This window comes from Giraffa tippelskirchi, chromosome 3 (genome assembly GCF_054371585.1).
Source record: "Giraffa tippelskirchi isolate mGirTip1 chromosome 3, T2T-mGirTip1v1.2.pri, whole genome shotgun sequence".
Taxonomy (NCBI): domain Eukaryota; kingdom Metazoa; phylum Chordata; class Mammalia; order Artiodactyla; family Giraffidae; genus Giraffa; species Giraffa tippelskirchi.
The window spans coordinates 100,348,700-100,363,288 of NC_137277.1; the positions used below are offsets into that span (position 1 = coordinate 100,348,700).

The 14,589-nt window shown below is 39.1% G+C and overlaps 1 protein-coding gene across 4 annotated transcripts in view; it reads left to right on the forward strand.

The window, feature by feature from the left end:
• The window catches only part of ACVR1 (activin A receptor type 1), a 132,407-nt gene that overhangs the window by 58,592 nt on the left and 59,226 nt on the right, over positions 1-14,589 (forward strand). The window lies entirely within an intron of this gene.

Here is a 14,589-nt window from a genome sequence, read left to right on the forward strand (position 1 = left end):
GATGTGGGTGGTGGTGGGGGGACTTTCACATTAGGGCAAAAACAAAAGCCTTGCCTGTTGACATTGGACATTTAGTCATTGAGGATGTGAGTTTTTATCTTCCAAGCAGATGATGCACAGCTTTGGGCTGTTGCCGAGGTGTCAGTTATGTCAAGTTTTCATCTTCTGGATGCCTGGAAGGAACTTTGGCACTAGGCTGTGTTAATATATTAGCATAGTTGTTAGTTCTGGCTACCGTCCTTGGAGCATTTTGAGATGTTTTCATGCCCATTTAAGGTGGCATGTGGTTGAATGAGTTTTAAGAGGAGGTAATGAAGAATAGGGATGGAATTAAGAGACTGACTTTATTTCGCATATATATTTATTTGAGGGAGGAGGAGGAGATGATGGTGTTAGTTAATTGCTAGCCCTGTGATTCTTAATTATGAGACAGGGTTAAAGTTGTTCAGCTCAATAGCTTCCTAGTGTAGTTGACAGCAAGAACCACCAGAAAAATTTTTAGTTATCAGGGGCCAGGAATGAATATTTGTATTTTTATTATTTTATAAAATACTTATTTTTAGGAATATAATAATCAATGCTTATAAGATTTAAAAGGTACAAAAGAGTGAAAAATAAGTCTCTCACTTCCCTCTATCTCTCAGTTATTCTTCCTAGAGACAAGCATTGTTACCAATTTCTTATGTGTTCTTTCAGAGATTTCGGGTATATGTATCAACATATAATCTAAAGATTATTGCAGTTTCTTTCTTTCTTTTTTTAACCCAAGTGGTAACAGCATACACCATTTTGTTCTTTTTTCATTGAAATACTATTTCTTGGAAGTTCTTAATATTAATGCTGCATTCTTTCCTAGTAGAAGCCTAACATCCCATTTAGAGGTGGGCTGTAATTTACTTAACCAGTACCTTATTGATGACTATATAGATCATTTCCAATTTTATTATCATAAACAAGGCTGTAGGGAATAATCTTGTACATATGTTAAACATGTTTGTGAACATATCTGTAGGATCCATTTCTAATAGTGGAATTTCTGGGACAAAGAATTATGCACATTTTAATTTGGGTTGAAATTTATTGCCAAATTGCTCTGTTCATAGAGCTTGCAAAGTTTTAGATTCCACCAGCAATGGATGAGAACCCTGCTTCCTCATACCCTTGCCAATCACAGTATAATTGTCAAACTGATAGGTTTTCTTCTTCACCAAATCAATAGGTGAAAAATGACAGTTTAATGGAGCTTTAATTTGCATTTTTTCTTATTTTGATTGACACTGAGCATATTCTTATAAGTTTAAAGACCCTTTGTATTTCCTGTTCTGTTCCCTCTGTGTTAATTCCTTTGTCTATTTTCTATTGGGTTATTGATCTTTTTATTATCAATTCACAGGAGCTCCTATTTTATTATCAGTTCACAGGAGCTCCTATACATTAACAAATTAGCACCCCATCCTTGTGATATGTATATTTGGTCATTTGTATAAAAATAATTATTTTGCTGGGTTTTTGTTGTTGTTGTTGTTGTTGTTTTTTATTCGCTATGTCTGACTCTTTGTGACCCCATGGACTTTAGCCTGCCAGGCTCCTCTGTCCATGGGATTTCCCAGACAAGAATATCGGAGTGGGGCTTCCCAGGTGGTGCGGTGATAAAGAATCCAGCTGCCAATGCAGGAGACACAAGAATACTGGAGTGGGTTGTCATTTCTTTCTCCAGGGGATCTTTCTGAACCAGGGATTGAACCTGTGTCTCCTGCTTGGCAGCTGGATTCTTTATCACTGAGCCACCAGATTTTGTATACTTAAATTAATCAATTTATTCAGCAGGTATTTGCTGAATCCCTCTTATGCATTAAGCACTTGTTCCAGGCATTAGGTTATACAATAGTAAAGAAAATAGATCCCAATTCTTGCTACATGGAGCTTACATTATAGTGGAAGAGAGAGTCAATAAAAGATGTTTAAAAATATTTATAGAGGGGATTCACTAGTGGTCCAGTGGTTAGGACTGGACACTGCCAGGGCTGGCTTTGATCCCTGGTCAGGGAACTAAGATCTCGCAAGTCGTGTGGCCCAGCCCCCCCCCCCCCCCCCCCCAGTATTTATAGAGATAAATATATAATCAACCTTTTTTTGGCTTCAGGATTTTGTATCACAATTAAAAGACTGTTTCCATTCTTAGAGCTAAAAACTTATTTCATGGTTCCTTGCAGTGTCATGTTGTTCTTTTTTTTAGGCTTAAATCTTTGATCTACCTGGAATGTTAGGTATGAATCTAACTCAGTTTTTCTCTAGGTGCTCTATTAATTAGGATAAGGCTGAGTTGCTGTAACCAAGGAATTGAACTATGCTATGGGTCAAAGAACAGAGAAGTTGATTTTTGTCCTCACTTAACAGTTCCAGTGTGAGCAAAGCAAGTCTGTAGAACCACCCATATCCACTGGTCACTGGGAGGCAGGTTCTGTCTGTCTTGTGGCTCCAGTATCTGTCTCTGTAGTTAACTGTATGGGCATAGCTGGGTTGCTACCATAGCTGGGTTCCTTCCGTGTGAAGGACGAAGGAGAAAGTCCAGGGCAAGTGATCACATGTCACTTCTAATTCCATTGGTGAGAACTTAGTCCTGTGATCACATCTAGTTGTGAGGGAGGGCGGGGAATGCAATCTGTGCTGGTCAGCATGTGCCCAAGAAGTGAAGAAGGGATTTTAGTGGAAAATAAGCAGTCTCTGTCACATTGACTGGTCATTGCAATTTTATCAAATAGTCCCACATTTTCTCTTTTGATTTCTTTTGTATTATGAATTCCCATCTACATTGTGGTTTATTTCTGGGATATCTGTTTAGTTTCATTGATTTCTCTGCCTATGCATGTAGCAGGATCACACTATTTTTCTTAAACTCTTGGAGCTTAATATGTTTTTTCTCTTTTGTAGGGGTAGTTCCATTTTACTGAATTTTCATATTTATTTTAAATTTCCTTTTATAGAATTTTAATTTTATAGAATTTTTATATTTATCTGTGTGTGTGTGGTTTTGAAAAAATAAGGACTTGTAATCATATCTAGTCACCACTCCCTCCACCCTAAGAAGAAAACCTGTTAATATGATTATTGGGATTGTGCTAAATAAGTTTTGTGAGAGAGGGTCCATAGCTTTATGGTGTTAATTTTTCTTATTTGGTGATTAATGTTGCACAGTGTTTGGGAAACACTGATTTGGATTCTATAATTGTTCTATATCCTTGACCCATGAAATGTATGTAAAATTGAAGTAGGAGAGAGGAAGGACCAACTTATAAGATGTTGTTACTTTTATTTTAATACTTGATTTCTAATTCTTGGTAAGTGAAGCCTATTTCTCTATTAAAAATTAATAAGTTTGGAACGTGAAAAAACAATATTCCCACTGAAGATAGAAAGTAGTTGACATTTCAGAAGATTATTGTATAAGCTTCTTTGTAACACAAACCTGTGCAAAATTTTGCATATATATATTTGATATTCAGTGTTGTTACTGCCTCTGAGAGTGAGTGTGTGTTAGTCTGCACCTTTGTTTAAATAATACACATTCCTCTTTTGTTTTCTCCTTTTTACCTTTTTATTATATAAAGTAAAACGCAGATACAGATATCACACAAAGTATACATAGCTTAGTTAATTTTTGTAAAGTGAATATGTTTTGTGACCACCATGCAGATCAAGAGACAGAATATTAGCAGCCCCCCAGAGCTCCGTGGCGTGTCCCCTACTTGGCAGTCTCTCTCTCTCTCCAGAGGTAACCAGCTTCCTGACTTCTATAGTAATTGCTTCATTGCCTTTCTGTGTGGTTTCATCACCTGCCTGTGCATATGTAGCTATTGTAATTTAGTCTTGCATTTCTTTTTATGTTTTTGAAGTTTCCTAAACCTTAGGTTACCCCTCCAGCCCTTTGCTTTCCTTATAGCTTATATGTTGAGAACCCAGCCATTTGACCTCTAATTTCCCACTGGCTGGGTTTGGTGATGGCATTGTGTTTGTTGAATTCAACTTTTTCTTTTTCTTTTAGTGGGAAATGGTAGTTGAGGTCCACAGTCTGGGCATCTAGAATGCTCACTGATGCTGGGTAGGTCGTTGTTTCTAGGCTTACTTTAATGGGCAGAGGGTAACCATGTATATTTATTATATACTGTGTATATTTATTATATATATATACATATATATATAAAATAACTCAATGAGTTCATACTGATGCTTCCAATTCAAATTCAGTTTATATGGTTCTTATTTAACCTTTTCAGTATTATCTCTCTAACTCCTTTATTCCACCCAGAAAATTTATGTTGTCTGGAACAGCCCGTAACAATAGTATTTGAATTGACTATAGTTACACATTTGCTGCCTTCCACAGGATGCACACAGTATTCTCAACACTGCCACGATCCTAACACTCTGTCACTAGTGATGAAAACTGAAAGGCGATAAGAAGAGTTCCTTTTTGCTGTGCTAGCCCCATTCTTTTCGCAGTTTTCAGGGGGAGGAATAGGGGATGTTTATAGTTGTTGAAAATTGGGCAGATTTAAACACTGATTAGCTTTTAGATGATATTTGGAGGAGAAAGACTTAATTTTGTTGGATGAAATGTTGGTTTTATAGTCATGTTTAGAAAAAGTCCTTATCTGTTAGAGAATTTGTGGGTGAAATGATGTGACTTCTGAGATTCTTGTTAAAATACATCAGGAATAAAATGGGCAGAATACAGAAAATGAGATTGTTTGTTTTTGGAACTGAGAGGTCAAAATAGGGTTTATTATCCTTTTTCTTTAGGTAACTTGAACTTTTTTTTTTAATTTTAAATACAGTGAAAAGATGAGGACATATGATAGAGAAAGAAGGTGATAAGGAAGGAATAGTCAGGGAAGGGAAATATGAGTAAAGAAAGCATCCTAAGCTGGTGGTTCGGTATGGCTTCTAAGTGGTGGTGAAGATGGGTAGCATCTTGAATGAGGAGAAGGGAAGGCCAAGAGATGTGATGCCTCAAGGGAAGCCAGCATCTAAGAGGAGAGAGGCAGAAGAAGAAACTACCACCCAAGGAAACCGAGCAGATCCGAACCTAAAGGTAAAGATAGCAGAGAGATGGAGCCTCCTAATCCCAGCTGGGGAAGGATGCAGTGGGAGAAGGAGGTCATCAGCCCTGCCATGCTGCAGAGTGGACCAGTGATGCCAGCCTCAGCATTCTCAGCATCACCTGAACTGCTCTGAGTCTGGGGGATTCCTTGGCCTCATCTCAGGTCAATCAAATAAAAACCTTGGGGAGTGAGGCTTCCGAGTCTGAGTTTCGAGGAAGCTGCCTTGTGAACCTGAAGGATAAGGTGAAGTGTACAAAGAGTTAGAACCTTACCCAGAGGTGTTTGGTAATGGACTGAATGGAGAGAGGGAGGACATGCAAGGAGCTTTGTAGAGTGCTCTTTGTAGGAAGTTTTCTGCAAGGGGAGGAAAGGGTAGATGTAAGAGGGCTTGGGACTGAGGGAGGTGGTGGTTGCTGAAATAGTTTTGCTAATAATAATGTAAGAGAGGTTTGGTTGTCAAAGTGGAGGTGTAAATGGTTCCTCATGGACGAGGATGACTAAATGGCGAGGCCAGGCTTGCGGTCAGGTCCCACCAGCACCAGGGAGGTTACATTTTGGCAAGATCTAGAGTTTTGATGGTTTGGGGAGCTTAGAAATGGTCATCGTGGATTAGATTGTTCTATGTGTTAATATTTTGAATGACACACTGAAAGAGGAGAGATAATCAAGAGTACTTCAGAGGTCCTTCTGCTTCTCAAGTTCTCACTGGGCCTTTATGTCCATCCCTGAGGAGGAAGGAAGGGCTTTTATGGCTGTCGTTGGCCCTTTGCTCTTAATCAGTGCTCCTCCTGCTCCTCTTCACATCCTGTCCTCTTTCTTTTCCTTTTCCTCGTATTCAGGTAACACTCATGTGTAGAACATCCAAGAGGGGTTGCCTGCTACAGGGTGGTGTTCTTCACTTGTTTGCTTTGGGACTGACTCTTGGAGGGATTCCTCCATTTTCTGGATTTCCTAATGTCTGTCTTTGAAAGTTGTGGGGAGAGGACTGAGGTGAGTACCCTGTTCTTCCTGCTTTTCTCTGCCTCAGGGTCTTTGTTTTTCATAATAGGTTCGATTCATCATTTTTACCCTATAAACTTCCTACCTCTGTGTACTTGGGGGCATCCTCTATTTCCTGGATTTTATGTCTTCTCATTTAGTTGAGTGCATTTATTTTTACTTGCCATTAATTTCTAGTTTAGGTCCACTGAGCGTTTGGAGTTGGGTGGGTGGTTTTTGGTTATGCCCGTTTCCTGGTCTCTTTCCACGTGGTACCAGAGCTTCTCCCTGTCTCATTTCTCCTCCTTCTCGTTTTCTGTTATGGTTACTTCGCTGCTAACTAGTTCATCTTGTACACTGACCCTGTGTACATGGCTCATTTTCTTTCTCATGATCGTATTTATACTTTTGATGGATATATTTAAATGAACAGCTGTGCATTTGTTGAGTCATACCACAATTATCTGATTCTGCTTTAGCTGCTCGACTGGCAAAAGCATATTTCAAGCTAAGTTGTGAGAGAATTCCATTAATCACATTCTCGCTGGGGGAGGGGAGAGGAGAAAGACCACTAAGGAAAGTCTTTTTAAAGGTTAATGTTAATTAGTTGTTCCATTATTTTAGAATAGATTGATTTGGTTACTATTTAAAGGGTCACCTGAAGAAACTTTATAAAGGTATAAATAACTATAAAGGATTACTGATATCAGTCAGGCTAAATTCTCTGGAATTGTTGATGTGAGGATAAAGTTAGTAGCTGCTCTATTTAAACAGATAAGGGGCCTTTAAAAGAGTTTCTTTCTGTAAAGACTGGTGTTCTTGACTCAGCATTTGTTGAATTCATTGGCTCAGTATTTTGTTTTAAGCCTCCTGAACAGATAACATGATACAGAAGATGTTACAGCTTTCTTTTTCTTTAAATGTATTAATTGCTAATTGTAACCTCTGATTGAGTCTTTGGCTTCCATCAGCTAGATCTATTTTTCTCTTGACACTTCCTCAGGGTTCTTTCTGAAGGTTATTAATAGACATGGAAGCATGGCTTTCCAAATAGCATCAATAACTGTTAGAAGACGGGGGTGGGGTGGGGTGGGGTGGGGGTGGATGGAATATGTCAATTTCTGACTCCTAGGAGATGTATTTTCAAGCTCCAGAAGCTCTCTCCGAGGTCACTTGGGATGGCTCTGGGCAGATCAGCTGGTGTCTGCAACTAGAGAGCCAGGCAGTCCTGGCCAAATGGGCTGGTGTCCACCAGGGAGTCGTCTGGTATACCCAGAGTCTGCCAGCCATCTTTTTCTTTGGCTGTGGCTCTTGGATGACACCCTTGAAAACTGAAATCCAGGTTACAAATGATATCTTTTAATTTATCTCCAATACCTGGTTGGAGCTATATTACATAGAGGATGAGGGGCAACCTTCTCCCCTAGTCACTTCCTTGCTAGGCTGTAAAAAAATCCCTTAAACCTCACCTTCCTCTCCTCACCCAACCCAAAGTGTAGCATTGACTAAGAAGTTAAAATTAATGTGCTTTAATTCATATTGCATGCCTGGTATGTGCCGAGTACAGGGATATATAGCCATGTGCCAGATAGAGTTCTTGCTCTCATGATGCTTGAATTTTGGTGTGTGGAATAAGGAGGAATGGGAGAGGGAGAGTCATAATAGAAACTAATAAACTAATACATAAATGACAAATTTCACACAGTGCTGAATGCTGTGAGGAAGCTGGCAGGACACCAACAGGGGTGAGGGTGGGGAGGTGTGAGGGAGGAATGGACTTGAGAGTGTAGGGGAGTGTGGATGAGAAGAGCTCTGGTCAGGCTGGTAGAGAAAGGGTGGTTTTTCTTATCTCCACAGAAGTATGCTCTAGTGCTTCCCATTTAAAAAAAAACAAAAAAACAAAAAGAAATATACCTCCCTGGTGCTGATGTCTTAATTTCTCCCCACCCTTCAAATTAGTACAGGTTAGTCATGTTGGCCTTAGAATTGGAACAGTTGTGTCAGATGGCAGTGCCCAAGCCACCATTTGTCAGATGACTGGAGGGATAGGAAGATCTGACTTTAAGGCTAAAGGGGAAACTGCAGGCAGTTAGAAATGTGGCAGGTGCTGAGAGGGCATCTAACTGAGGGCTTTGGGAGGAGGTAAGATGTTAGATGGACTTCACAGTGCCTCATCTAAGAGGAGGGGTTGTGGGTGGGAGGGGGCGAGTAACAGGTTCCTATCTACCAGTAGGTTAAAAAACAAAACCAAAAAACTCCCGGTTTGTAAACTGGAGAGAAAGGAGCCCTGAGCTGCCTAAGAGAATAAAACAAAACAGCTGGGAGATGATGGGTGCTATCAGTTGTGGCTATTTGATACAGAGGGAATGAAGTGGAAAATGAAGGAGAGTTTCCATGTAGTCAGGCGCATTGAAATAAAACCAGGTCTTGAGATACCAGAAAGGTATGTGGTGGGTGATCAAAACATTGGTATCGGAAGCTTAGCTTAGCTATTATCTGTGTATCTGGTAGGGATGTAACAAAGTCAGTTCCGTCCTGTATACAATTAAAATAAACCTACTGGGGATTCTTCAGTTCCTACATGGTAGCTTAACTTAAACCGCTTATTTATTTTCATTCAATTAAGCCTTATTTCCCCGCCCCTCACCTTTTTTTTTTTTTTAATATTATTCTTTTCCTGTCCATTCCAAACCATGTCTTGAGTCCATCTGTCACAGCTGGAATGTTTGGAGTGTAACTCTTTCAGTCAGAGCGCTTTCTTTCCTGAAATCATCTGTAATTATTTCCTCTGACCACAAGATGAACTGATCCAGGGGCTGGGTTTCAGTTCTGTAGTACTTGTCCAAGAAGCTATTTGTATTCATCTATCTTGAAAGATCAAATTACATGCTAATATTCTGAAGGTAACACCCCACCAGAAACCCTCCGGCGGCAGTGAAGTCTATATAAAACCAAGTGCTGGCAACTTGCACGTTGCCAGTTCAGACAGAGTGTGGTGTTAAAAATATTTCACAGGTCATTTGTGAACTGGAGAAAAGACCCTGACTTAACTTATATGGTATGATGGCTTTGCTTTAGCCTTTCTTTGCATCCATAACTGACAGCCCCTCTCTCTCTCTACCCTTTCCAAAGGCCCAGGTAGTTTGGAGCAAGCTGCCCTTGGGTTCTCTCTCTGCTTGTTGAGCAGAGAAGGGACGTAACTATTGTCACATAATGGCTGATTTTTGTCCCACATGGAGATGGTGGTTGTAAGTATACCTTCCCTCAAAGTTTTGTGCCTAGAATTTATCTTACTGAGTCTAACTTTGCCCCCAAATGTGCCTGACTTATACTAATTCCATTTTTTATTTTACCGTGTGAGTTGCAAGAGAATTGAAGAACGAGGATGAGAGGTGGGAAGTAGAAACTACTTGTATACTAGCAACATGGCTTATTTTTCCTTTCACATCAAGATCTTTTTTTTTTCAGGGGTAGGGGAGATAATTAGAGTATATGAAATTAATTTTGAGATTAGAGAAATGGAAAGAGGGCATACTTGAAAGGTGACCCAAATAACCATGAGTAAAGATTGTTTTCCAAGAAGAAAATCAAGATAAAGTGCATAATATGTTGAAGCTTGGATAAAATGTTAAGGATGACAAAAACAGATTGCTAAACAATGACTGGCTGGTTTAGTGAGGGTTGTGTATGTTGGTTGATTAGGACCTGAACTCTGGTTAGGTGGGCTTTGAGTTTGACTTTGTGTCCTTGAGCGAAGTTACTTCTACCTACCGATTTTTCTTATCGGTAAAATGGAATTAATATGAATATTTATTTTAGAACAGTGGTCCCCAGCCTTTTTGGCTCCAGGGACTGGTTTCGTGGAAGACAATTTTTTCCATCACTGGAGAGAGGGGGATGGTTTCAGGATGAATCCAGCACATTACATTTATTGTGCACTATATTTCTATCATTATTACATCAAATCTACCCCAGATCATCAGGGTTGAAACCCTGAAGTTGGGGACCCCTATTATAGAGTGTTTTGGGGAGAGGTTAAATAAGATAATACATAAGGTCCCTAAGCACAGTGCTTGGTTACCTAAGTAGCACTACTGTTACTGTGCTAATGATGTGGTGCTGACAGATAACTGAGGGAAAGCAGAATCACTATAATTCTTTTCTGCTTTGCTTTACCTTTTATATTAAAGAGAAATTTTTTTTTTCCTTGTGGTAGGCATAGCATAGGCCATATAAAAGATATATAACAGGACAGTCGTGATAGTCCTCACCAACAGTGAGTGAGCATCTTTACGTGGATGGTGGAAAAGTCATTCAAGATAGGAATGGATGAATGTACAACCTATCTTTCAAGATTCTAACTTGGAGATTGTTAGAAGTTGAATGGAGAAGAGTATCAAACAAGTCCCTGTTGAATGAGTAGGTGCTCAGTGAATTATGCATTGAACAAATGGACAAACCTAATGAGTCTAGGCCACCAGGCCAGACAAATGAACATTTTGTAGGATTTTCTGATGGGAAGGAATCTCAGGGTTCCTCTTCCAGCTTCTCTTTCATCCTCTACATACGGATGACAAGTTGTATGCTGTTCATAAGTCTAGGTTTTAGAAGTTATCTTTTATAGTATCAATAATTATCATTTATAGTATCAATAATTATCAACTAGATTACTTAATATGAGCCCTAAAGGTTGAATATAGAAGTGTATTATACTTTTGGTTATTCTGTGACTGACATCAAAATGCTTTGTGATTTTTTTGAGGGAATGTATTGCAGTGTATCGGTGGCTTTATCCAGCTGTAAAATTGTGATGAGAAAAAGAAGTGCCAAACTTGGTCTCAAGCCCACACATGTTAAAAATTGAGCTAAAGACTAGCTCCTTAACTGGATATCAGTCTGATCTATAAATGGAGTTTGAAAAGTACCATGGGATTTGGAAAGCAGTTCTATTTTGCCCTGATGGTTTATCTGTTTTTGGTAGAATATCATGGGACTGTCCTGTCTCCCATGGGAGTAGTCCTGAGACATTGTAAGAGATGATACTGATTTAAAGAAGGGACGTGAGTTAAGACAGGAGTTCCCTGTGCTTTCTCTGAGTGACTTTTTGCCTTATGTCTGAATGTTAAGATCAGTTACCAGGGATAGAGAGCACTGTCCAAGAACAGCAAGGAGTTGGTATGTACTGGAGGCAAAATTTTGCACTCTGAATCCTTCAGGTAATATTCTATAACCCCCAGTAGCCTATGAGTGTTTTCAGTTATGGATTTTGGGCTTAGAATATTGCAAAAGGATTCAGTTGGATCGGAGATGGACACCGAACCCCTTCTGATCAGTTTCACGTCTCATTTAAACACTATTTAGTTGCGTACATAAAATGCTATTCCTACATGAAATAGATATGTATAGTGGCTTTCCTTGACCACTGGACTTGTGGGCTTCCTTGATGTGAGAGAGTTTAAAGAGATTTCTTAACCTGTGGAACAGTAGTATTTTTGTTAGGTATTGAGCAAATGCTCAGCTTAAATACCATCTGATTACCTGGTATGGTAGAAGAACCGATCTTGTAGGAGTGAGGCACTGATTCTCAAAGCATGGTCCAGGATTCTCTGGAGTTTCTAAGACTATCTCAGGGGTGTTCCACAATGTCTTCTTCTTTTAGTCTCACAGACATATTCATATGTGAAGCTGGATTCTCTGTGTTTCAGCTGATGTCACATGTCATAACAGATTGAATGCAGAGTCATATATGAGAATCCAGTTGCTTTCTACTAAGCCAAACAGAGATTTGTCAAAATGCATAATAATACCATTTTTCTCACTACATTTTTTTTGGGGGGGGCGGAATATACTTATTACAAATTTTTTTTTAATTAATTTTTATTGGAGTATAGTAGCTTTACATGGAAAATCCCATGGACGGAGGAGCGTGGTAGGCTACAGTCCATGGGGTCGCTGAGAGTCGGACATGACTGAGCGACTTCACTTTCACTTTTCCCTTTCATGCACTGGAGAAGGAAATGGCAACCCACTCCAGTATTCTTGCCTGGAGAATCCCAGGGACGGCGGAGCCTGGTGGGCTGCCGTCTATGGGGTCGCACAGAGTCGGACACGACTGAAGCGACTTAGCAGCAGCAGCAGCTTTACAATGTTGTATTAGTTTCTGCTGTACACCAAAGTGAATCAGCTATACATATATATAGAGCCCGTGTTTTTTTGAATTTCTTTCCCATTTAGGTCACTGTTAGAGCACTGAGTAGAGTTCCCTGAGCTATACAGTAGGTTTTCACTAGTTTTCTATTTTATACGTAGTATCAATAGTGTATGTATGTCAGTCCCAATCTCCGAATTTCCTGCCCCCCCCAACCCCCAAACCCTCCTTTCCTCTTTGGTATCCATACATTTGTTCTCTACATTTGTGTTTCCATTTAGTTTTTTTTTTTTTAATTTAGAAGAAATGGGATAATATGTTGTTATTTAAAAACAAACACAGTAATTAAAAAATTCTCCATTAAAAAATTTAAAAATTTCTAATAGAATAACTGTTGATAGAAATAGCCCACATAGACAAGTTCCTTAGAGTCTTCAATAATTTTCAAGAGTATAAAGAGATTATGAGATCAAAAATTTTCTAAATCACTGAATTAAAACATCCCTGAACTATTGATTATCGCCACTCTCTTCTCCCATTATCAGTTTCTCTTTTGGGCTAGCCCACTTCTGAAACTCCTTAGTTAAAAATACTTGAGTACAAAGGAGTTGAAAATTACTTTTAAAAACAGTATTTTCTTCTTAGCATATTTTAAACTTAGAAATAGATCCCTGGGGCTTCAAGTTGGGACATTATCATATTGATGTTTTTCATAAGTAAAATATCAGAAAATTTATTCCAGAACATTCTCCTTTCTGCATTTCTTTTACCTTTTTACTTTTGAAAGTACCCTTTTTAATAGCTGAGTTAACTGGTCACAGAGACAGTCCAGACACTGAACAAAGTGGTGACCTGTAAGTAATGCTGACATTTTTTCCCAAAGATTTTTGGCAGGTTTTGAGCTATCTATCTCTAAACAGCAGATTTGTTTGAAAGCCTGAATTTATAACTCCTTTTTTTTCTTCCCCTGCTTTCCATTTAGGAGCCTAAATTATTGTTTCAATTTTGCTTGCACAATAATAATCAGTTAAAAGGTGTTTAGGGGCAGGAACTTTTGTTGGTTTTGTGACAGGAAAAATTGCCAGTGGTGATTGTCTTTAGAATTATTTTTTAAATTGTGAAAGAATTCTTGATTTTAAAGCTTTGGACTTGTTAACTGCTGACTGTTATTACCTGCACTAAATTCTAGACAATAAAGTTAACAGTTGATAAATGCCTTAATCTTGCTATTCCCTTGCAGGTGCTTGTGTGTTAGGTGTAGGGAGGGGGCATTGCTAATTCTTTGGAATTTAAAGTTAAATCGAACTGATTAGTTCAGGGAAAATTTGAATTCAGCAAGTATTAAATGTGCACCTACTTGGCTTTGGTAGCGATGAACAAAATAAACTATAGATTTTACTATAATGTTTATAGTCTAGGGAGGGAGGCAGATGTTCAAAAGCACACACATGAGTATGAATATATAATTATTAATTATGATAAGTGCTCTGAATTAAATCAACAAAATGGTATGTGAGAGTATAATGAGGGAATATGAGGGTATAGGAAAGCTTCTACAAGGTAGTGACATTTGAGAATTGAAAGATGAGTAGGAATTTGCCAGATTGGATCCTGAAAGATGGGCCCAATCACTGGGAGCAGCAGCAGCATATATAGAGAGGTCCAGAGACAGGCAGGAAGCTGGCCAGTTGGTGTGCCAAGGACAGTGGAGTGGAGAAGGGCTTTGAATGTAGGGAGGTGAGTAGGGGGCTTATTTACTAGGGCTTTACCATGTTTTACCCAGGTTCTGGTTGGGGGCTACCTCCCCGGCCTTCTTGGGTTTTCTCTCCTTATCACTCTTCTCTGTAAGCTCTCTGTATCCTAGCCTGACGTTTATGTTTTTTTTTTTTTTTTTTCTTCATGTGAAATATGTCTTAAGTCCTCAGGATGCACCATGCTTCCCCTGGCCACAGGGTCTGTGTAGAAGCCGAGATACTGCCTTTTTCCTTAAATGCCCTCCTGTCTCCACCAGAGTGTTCACCACTCCAACACAAACACATGCGCATGCACACACACAAACGAGAACTCACATACTCGTACCCTTTTTGTAGTACCTCCTACTTATCTTTCTAGTTCCTGTTTAGATTAGTCTCCCCAAGGAAGCTCCTCCACCCTCCAGAGAAATCTCAAGTTGTTTTGTTAGCAATCTTATTTAACTCTCTTTCTTCCTAACACTTATTCAGTTTTTAACTGTTCAGTCTTCTGTATGGTTATTTGGGTACCACCATAGATACACTGTGTAAGCTCCATAATAGTAAGGACCATGTTTGTATATCTTTATCATTTTAAGTTTCTAATTTCTAATACATAGCAGGCTTCCAA